This window comes from Aegilops tauschii, chromosome 6, assembly GCF_002575655.3.
Source record: "Aegilops tauschii subsp. strangulata cultivar AL8/78 chromosome 6, Aet v6.0, whole genome shotgun sequence".
Classification (NCBI taxonomy): domain Eukaryota; kingdom Viridiplantae; phylum Streptophyta; class Magnoliopsida; order Poales; family Poaceae; genus Aegilops; species Aegilops tauschii.
The window spans coordinates 435894643-435904190 of NC_053040.3; positions in this window are offsets into that span (position 1 = coordinate 435894643).

Here is a 9548-nt window from a genome sequence, read left to right on the forward strand (position 1 = left end):
AATCAAGATCACGAGAGAGAGAGAGAGATCAAACACATAGCTACTGGTACATACCCTCAGCCCCGAGGGTGAACTACTCCCTCCTCGTCATGGAGATCGCCGGGATGATGAAGATGGCCACCGGTGAGGGATTCCCCCTCCGGCAGGGTGCCGTAACAGGGTCCTGATTGGTTTTTGGTGGCTACAGAGGCTTGCGGTGGCGGAACTCCCGATCTATTCTGTTCCCCGATCGTTTTAGGGTATATGGATATATATAGGCGGAAGAAATACGTCAGGGGAGCCACGAGGGTGGAGGGCACGCCCAGGGGGGTGGGCGCGCCCCCTGCCTCGTGCCTCCCTTGTTTCTTTCCTGACGTGCACTCCAAGTCTCCTGTATTGCTTTCTTTCCAAAAATAACTTTTCCGAAGGTTTCATTCTGTTTGGACTCCGTTTGATATTCCTTTTCCGCGAAACACTGAAACAAGGGAAAAAACAGGAACTGGCTCTGGGCTCTGGGTCAATTGGTTAGTCCCAAAAGTAATATAAAAGTGCATATTAAAGCCCATAAAACATCCAAGATGGATAATATAATAGCATGAATACTTCATAAATTATAGATACGTTGGAGACGTATCAGCATCCCCAAGCTTAATTCCTGCTCGTCCTCGAGTAGGTAAATGATAAAAGAAATAATTTATGAAGTGTGAATGCTAGCAGGTGCATAAGTTTGATCAATGATAATTTCAATCACCTTTTCTAGCATCATTATATGTCATAACAGTAGCTCAACTCATAGAACTTTTCATGATCAAGTAACAAGCTATTCACATGTTAAAGTATAGATCATAAAGAAACTAACAAACTATGTTCTCGGTCATCAAACAATTGCAATTCATCTTATTTTTAGGAAGAGTCTATGTCAGAGCTTTGATTCAGCAAATCCCACAGACTCAACTATCATATAGTCTTCCATGATTGCTACCACTCAAAGCATATTTTTAGAACAAATAGCATTCATCGAACACAGAGAAAGATAGGGGCTTAATGTTTCGCCTCCCAACTTATTTATCATATAGATAATTGTCAACAATAATAATTCATGATCAAATATATTTGAATGGCCATATATGCTTAAATCTTTCCATCACATGATGCTTGCCAACTAAAGAGTAGGTTGGAATGAGAAGGAATAGTACTGACTCTTGCATAAAAGTAAAAGATAGGCCCTTCACAGAGGGAAGCAGGGATTTGCAGAGGTGCCAGAGCTCGAAGCAAAAACAGAGATGAAAATAATTTTGAGAGGTATGCTTTCATTGTCAACATAACGACCAAGAGTTCCCAATACCTTCCATACTACATACATTATAGGCGGTTCCCAAACAGAAAGGTAAAGATTTTTACTCCCCCTCCACCAACAATCATCAATCCATGGCTTGCCCGAAACAACGGGTGCCTCCAACTAACATCAAACCTGGGGGAGTTTTGTTTGCAATTATTTTTGATTTGATTTCGATCTTTTGATCATGGGACTGGGCATCCCAGTTGCCAGCCATTTTCTCGTGAATGATGAGCGGAGTCCACTCATCGTGAGAATAACCCACCTAGCATTGAAGATACTGCTAGCCCCTAGTTGCTACATGAGCGATTCGGGCATACAAAACAGATTATTATTTGAAGGTTTAGAGTTTGGCACATGCAAATTTACTTGGAACGGCAGGTAAATACCGCATATAGGTAGATATGGTGGACACTCATGGAAGAAACTTGGTTCAAGGGATTAGGATGCACAAGCAGTATTCCCGCTTAGTACAGATATTTTGGCTAGCAAAGGATTCTAAATAGCAAGCACCACATGTTAGAGGATCCAAAACAATATAACTTATACAAATATACCCAAGCATAACTCATTATGTTATCTTCCTTGTACAACTTCAACTAATTTTCTCAGGTTTGAAAATAATTAATGGGGCTCACAATCATAGAAGATGTCCAAGATAGTATATTTATATGTGAAATCTCTCTTCCTTCAATATTCTTTCATGAATTGTTCAAGTGACCAATACAATGTTTGCTAACCTTCAATAAATTTACCACCTCTACTTCTTATATGTAAAGTCATTACTCCCCATGGGATAAGCATATGAAACATATATAATTTCAGATTTATGACATTCAAATCATTCAACCATTTACTCATAGGATATAAGTGAAGCACACGAGTAAATGACAAACTACTCCAAAAAGATATAAGTGAGGATCAATGAGTAGTTAAATAATTATGTAGCTATGTGAAGACTCTCTCTCTCATTTAAGAATTTAAGATCTTGGTATTTTATTCAAAAAGCAAGCAAAGCTAAAGAAAATAAAATGATGCTCCAAGCAAAACACATATCATGTGGTGAATAAAAATATAGCTCCAAGTAAAGTTACCGATGAACGAAGACGAAAGAGGGGATGCCTTCCGGGGCATCCCCAAGCTTAGGCTCTTGGTTGTCCTTGAATATTACCTTGGGGTGCCTTGGGCATCCCCAAGCTTAGGCTCTTGCCACTCCTTATTCCATAGCCCATCGAATCTTTACCCAAAACTTGAAAACTTCACAACACAAAACTTAACAGAAAATCTCGTGAGCTCCGTTAGCGAAAGAAAACAAAACACCACTTCAAGGTACTGTAATGAACTTATTATTTATTTATATTGGTGTTAAACCTACTGTATTCCAACTTCTCTATGATTTATAAACTATTTTACTAGCCATAGATTCATCAAAATAAGCAAGCAACACAATGAAAACAGAATCTGTTAAAAACAGAACAGTCTGTAGTAATCTGTATCAAACGTATACTTCTGGAACTCCAAAAATTATAAAATAAATTGGTGGACCTGAGGAATTTGTCTAGTAATCATATGAAAAAAGAATCAACTAAATAACGCTCTCCAGTAAAAAGTGGAAGCTAATCTCGTGAGCGCTAAAGTTTCTGTTTTTTACAGCATGATCATAAAGACTTCACCCAAGTCTTCCCAAAGGTTCTACTTGGCACAAACACTAATTAAAACACAAAACCACATCTAAACAGAAGCTATATGTATTGTTTATTACTAAACAGAACCAAAAAGCAAAGAACTAAAATAAAAATTGGGTTGCCTCCCAACAAGCGCTAACGTTTAACGCCCCTAGCTAGGCATGATGATTTCAATGATGCTCACATAAAAGATAAGAATTGAAACATAAAGAGAGCATCATGAAGAATATGACTAGCACATTTAAGTCTAACCCACTTCCTATGCATAGGGATTTTGTGAGCAAACAACTTATGGGAACAATAATCAACTAGCATAGGAAGGCAAAACAAACATAACTTCAAAACTTTAAGCACATAGAGAGTAAACTTGATATTATTGCAATTCCTACAAGCATATATTCCTCCCTCATAATAATTTTCAGTAGAATCATGAATGAATTCAACAATCACTACTGGAATTAGCTTATTTGCCGTCTGCCTGTTCTTTGTCGTTCGTTTTCTGTAAGCGGATGGCAAAGACGGTCTTTGCCATCAGCCTATTCTTTGCCGTCCGCTGGCTGACGGCAAAGAGAGAGCTGGCCCCACTAAACGAGCTAATTGGAAAAAACTTAACGGCTCCCCTCTTTGCCGTCTGCTAGCAAACGGCAAAGAGGAAACAAAGCGGACGACAAAGGGTGGGCGGACGGCAAAGATGTGACCTAACTAACGGCCGAGCCCCACCCCGCCGTTGCCCCACCTCCTCTATCCCTATACCCTCTCTCTCCGCCCCACCCCTCTCTCTCTCCCGCTCGTCTCTCCCTCTCCCTCCCGCGAGAAGCTACGCTGGCCGATTCCGGCGAGCTCCGGCGGGATTCGACGACGCCCGCCCCACAGCCGAGAGCCTCCCGACCCCGCGCCGCTGCGCCACCTCGCCTCCGCCCGCCGGTGCGCGCTGCCACCTCACCATTTCCCCTCACCCTTGTCTCCGTCGCTCAGATCCACCCGCACCCGCTGCCCTGTCGCCATGGCCTCGTCGATCTCGCGGCCACCAGCTCCCTCTCGCCGCACCAAGACGTCCAGGGGCTCCTCCATCGTCGTCTTCTTTGCCCTCGCAGGGTCGGATGGGCACGCGCGGCGGAGGTCGGGTGCGTGGCGTCCTGTCGCCGTGGATGACGCGGTTCGGGATCACCGCGCGCTTCAACGCCACGTCGTCGGCCGTCTCGGAGGCCGCCGCCGCCAACGCTGTGTCGGGCGTCGTCCACGCGGTGCCGCAGACCGAGCCTGTTGTGTCCGCTGAGTGGCTGCACGCCAACCTCAGGGACCCCAATGTGAAGGTATAGCACTTGCCGTTCTGCTGCGCCCGCCCTCTGAAATCTCAATGTCAGTTGCACAATTGGTATAGTCTAGATTTAAGACAGGGTACTGATATGGTTGGGGTTCTGCTGCCGTGGCAATTTAGTCAGCGCCGCTACAAGTGATAAATCTGTTTGCTTAACTAGTGATGCTAGCTAGTACGTGAATTGGTATTTTAGCTGAAAGAGGATTTTGGTGGGCTTTGTTTTAGCACTAGCACTAATCTCAAGTTTCTTAAAAACAAATGAAGTGCCTGTATTACAGTATGTGACGAAGGTCAACGCTCCTCGGATAAACCTATTTCCGAAAATAAAATCTTGCTACTGAAATAATGCTACATTTTGGAGACCTTTTCTTTCCGGACATTATTGGCATAGTCTCGGGCTCTCATCACTATGAATAATAGAACACATACTACTAGGAGGAATCACATTTAACTATGCTATTCATAGGGTAGTTTTCTTGCTGTTAAACATGTCCACCGGCATACATTGTATCTTATTGTGCTCTTACTTTTTTGTCTAGGTACTTGATGCCTCTTGGTCAGAAGATGATGGCGAGTTCCTCATTCCAATTGAGTTTATATTGTGTAGGTTTCTTCGTCATGATCTGGATTGCCGCAGTCATGTTCAAGTCCAATGATATCTTGCGCAAGCAGACCACTCTCAAGGTTGGTTCTTCATAATAACTTGTCTATCAACGTGCTTCTTCTACTTCTAGAGGTTAATTAATTGTTCTGCCAAGCAGACTGCTCTCAAGGGCTTGTGCTTATCTTGTGTATCAACGTTCTTGTTTTGCTTCTAGCACTGGGTCTGTCCCTTCTATTGAGGAAGCCAGCTGGCAGACTGCTGCCGTCACTAAATCCCTAACGCTGGGGCCGTGTTAACTCCATTTGATTGTCAAATTGCTTAGATAACTCAATTTGATTGTGCTCATAGTGTTCTCACATGCTTTGAAGAGTTGGAAACACTATAAATGTTTTGGTACGGATATGTGCTCTAGAATAGTGATTCTGGCATGCTATATTTTTCATTGCGGTGAATGGTATTCTCTTTTCCCACACAGCATGATTTCCCCTTTTGGGGCCTCTCTGCTTCAAATTATTCCATATGATTGTAATATGCGGCCTTGAAAAACTCCTATGGTTTTCTATGATGCACTCAAACATCCTGTCGATCATATTGTATCAAGAGAGGACATGACATTGCAACCTAGTGATTTTCCTATTTATGAGTTTTTAGGTCCTGTGAACCAATTAGGCCCTTGGTCATTTCTTGAACTCAATCAGTAACTCATTTGTGGAAAAAACTTGACGAGGTGTGTACCTGTGTGTTCTGTTCTGTTTTGAAGTGGATAACATTGCCCCGTGTTTCACTTGGAAATAACTTATGTTTGTTGAATAATAGGAATTTATGCACCATTTCTATTTGTTCATAACTCTTAAACTAGCACTGCTCTCCTTAAAATTTCTAATCAGGCTGACTGCTGTTTTGTGCTCCACAGATACAATGGTCCAGCAAGCTGCTATGGTGGTCAAGTGTGTGCTGCCTAGGAAAATAGATATTTAGTTTTAGGTCATTTCTTGTAATTTCAGATATGGAGTGCTTGTCTTTAGTTTTTGTTTTTACTTTGTTAAACTTGCTACCTATGGATGAAACTGTGTAATATTGATGAAACTATGTATATGTATGGATGAAACTTGCTACTATTGGTAACATGTGTTGGATATCCTATATTGGTCATATATATATATATATATATATATATATATATATATATGTATATATGTGTGTGTGTGTGTGTGTGTGTGTGTGTGTGTTTGATTTTTTGTGAAAATGAATGGATATAAGAAGAAACAGAATTAATGCCTATTTGGTCTCTTTGCCATCTGCCAGCAGGTGGCAAAGAGCCTGCAGTCTTTGCCGTCAGCGGCGGACGGCAAAGGCTGCCGTTAGCCGCCTAATGGACTAACAGCGTATTTATTGCCGTCGGCTTTCTTTGCCGTCCGCCGCCGATGGCAAAGGCCCCTTTGTCATCCGCTTCAAAAAGCAGACGGCAAAGAAGCTCTTTGCCGATGCCTACTTTGTCGGAGCCTTTTGCCGTCCGCGGCAGACGGCAAAGGCCTTTGCCGTCCGCCATCCTTGCCTTTGCCGTCTGCCGTGGCAAACGGCAAAGTAGCTGATTCCAGTAGTGAATATAACCAGCACCTAAAGCATTCTTTTCATGATCTACAAGCATAGAAATTTTACTACTCTCCACATAAGCAAAATTCTTCTCATTCGGAAATGTGGGAGTATCATAAGAGACTTGAATACTATAAATTGTTTCCACATTAAAAGAGTAATGTTCAGAAAAAGGGTAATCATAATCATGACAAGTTTTATAAATATAGTCATCACTACTTTTTATAGCATAAGTTTCATCACGATAATCATCATAAGTAGCAACTTTGTTCTCATCATAATCGATTGAAACCTCTTCCAAGATAGTGGACTCATCACTAAATAAAGTCATGACCTCTCCAAATCCACTTTCATAAATATTATAAGATTCAACATCCTCCAAAATAGTGGGATCATTACTTCCTAAAGTTGACACTCTTCCAAACCCACTTTCATCAATATAATCATCATAAGTAGGAGGCATGCTATCATCATTATAAATTTGCATATCAAAACTTGGGAGACTAAAAATATCATCTTCATTAAACCTAGCATCCCCAAGCTTGGGACAAACATTAATTGCAGCAAATATATTCTCAAAAACATCATCTTCTTCAAACATAGCATCCCCAAGCTTGGGCCTTTTCATATCATAAGCATAATCACTCTCATCATTAATAGTATGGATAGCACCAATAGTATAGCAATTATCATCTTGTTCCAAGCAAGTGCCAAAAAGATTTTCAAGATCATAAGAAGTATCATTATCTTCCCAATCATAATCATCACAACAACAAGCAATAGGCATAACGAGATCATCATCAAGTGCATCATCTTCCACAATTATTTTTGATTCATTTTCATGAGGCACAACAATAATAGGAGCAACATTATTTGGGAGGGATACCTTTTTACCTCTCTTCCTTTTTCTTTTCTTCTACTTCACCACATCATGTGTGGGTTCAATCCTCTTTTTGGAGCTCCTTATTAATGAGATCGGTTGAATAGAAGGCTCCTCCTCGTTACCTGATTCATCATAAGAAATAATAGGAGGATATTGGGAAGTCTCTTCCCTTTCATTAGTATTCTCCTCATCTTCTATTTGCTTTCTTTTCTTTATGTACTTGGCAATATAAGGATTTTCAATGCAATTCACCGTGCAATACATATAAATTTCCTCTAGATCAAAATGAAGAACTCTATCAAGGGCAAACTCAGGAATAACCCTCTTTATACGTTTCATTTCTTCATAACCCAAGAGCAAACTAAGTTCATTATGATGTGCAAGGGAAATCAAGTCATCACAATTTTTGGACACGATACGATCATGAAACAATTTGCATTGGGTACTGAAATGATCATGTTCATTGAAAAGTTCACAAGTACGGCTAAGAAAATTTAAAATTTTAGCACAAACATCTAGCCTTTCTTGCAACAATTTAGTTTCTAAATGCTTATGCCTCTTGCAATATCTATCTTCCCTATTTGGTGTGTACTTGCAAACCCAATACACTCCACAAAAATCGACATGCTTATAGGAGATATTTTCATCATGACTAGTGCAATCATCATTAGTACTATGGATATTGAACGAGTTCATACTAACAACATTGCAATCATGCTCATCATTCAAAGATTCAGTGCCAAACATTTTAATGCATTCTTCTTCTAACACTTTGGCACAATTTTCCTTTCCGTCATACTCACGAAAGATATTAAAAAGATGAAGCGTACGAGGCAAACTCAATTCCATTTTTTTGTAGTTTTCTTTTATAAACTAAACTAGTGATAAAACAAGAAAAAAAATGATTCGATTGCAAGATCCAAAGATATACCTTCAAGCACTCACCTCCCCGGCAACGGCGCCAAAAACTGCTTGATGTCTACTACGCAACCTTCTTCTTGTAGACGTTGTTGGGCCTCCAAGTGCAGAGGTTTGTAGGACAGTAGCAAATTTCCCTCAAGTGGATGACCTAAGGTTTATCAATTCGTGGGAGGCGTAGGATGAAGATGGTCTCTCTCAAGCAACCCTGCAACCAAATAACAAAGAGTCTCTTGTGTCCCCAACACACCCAATACAATGGTAAATTGTATAGGTGCACTAGTTCGGCGAAGAGATGGTGATACAAGTGCAATATGGATGGTAGATATATGTTTTTGTAATCTGAAGTTATAAAAACAGCAAGGTAACTAATGATAAAAGTGAGCGTAAACGGTATTGCAATGATAGGAAACAAGGCCTAGGGTTCATACTTTCACTAGTGCAAGTTCTCTCAACAATAATAACATAATTGGATCATATAACTATCCCTCAACATGCAACAAAGAGTCACTCCAAAGTCACTAATAGCGGAAAACAAACGAAGAGATTATGGTAGGGTACGAAACCACCTCAAAGTTATTCTTTCCAATTAATCCGTTGGGCTATTCCTATAAGTGTCACAAACAGCCCTAGAGTTCGTACTAGAATAACACCTTAAGACACAAATAATCCAAAACCCTAATGTCACCTAGATACTCCAATGTCACCTCAAGTATCCGTGGGTATGATTATACGATATGCATCACACAATCTCAAATTCATCTATTCAACCAACACATAGAACCTCAAAGAGTGCCCCAAAGTTTCTACCGGAGTGTCAAGACGAAAACGTGTGGCAACCCCTATGCATAGGTTCATGGGCGGAACCCGCAAGTTGATCACCAAAACATACATCAAGTGAATCACGTGATATCCCATTGTCACCACAGATACGCACGGCAAGACATACATCAAGTGTTCTCAAATCATTAAAGACTCAATCCGATAAGATTACTTCAAAGGGAAAACTCAATCCATTACAAGAGAGTAGAGGGGGAGAAGCAACATAAGATCCAACTATAATAGCAAAGCTCGCGATACATCAAGATCGTGCCAAATCAAGATCACGAGAGAGAGAGAGAGAGATCAAACACATAGCTACTGGTACATACCCTCAGCCCCGAGGGTGAACTACTCCCTCCTCGTCATGGATATCGCCGGGATGATGAAGATGGCCACCGGTGAGGGATTCC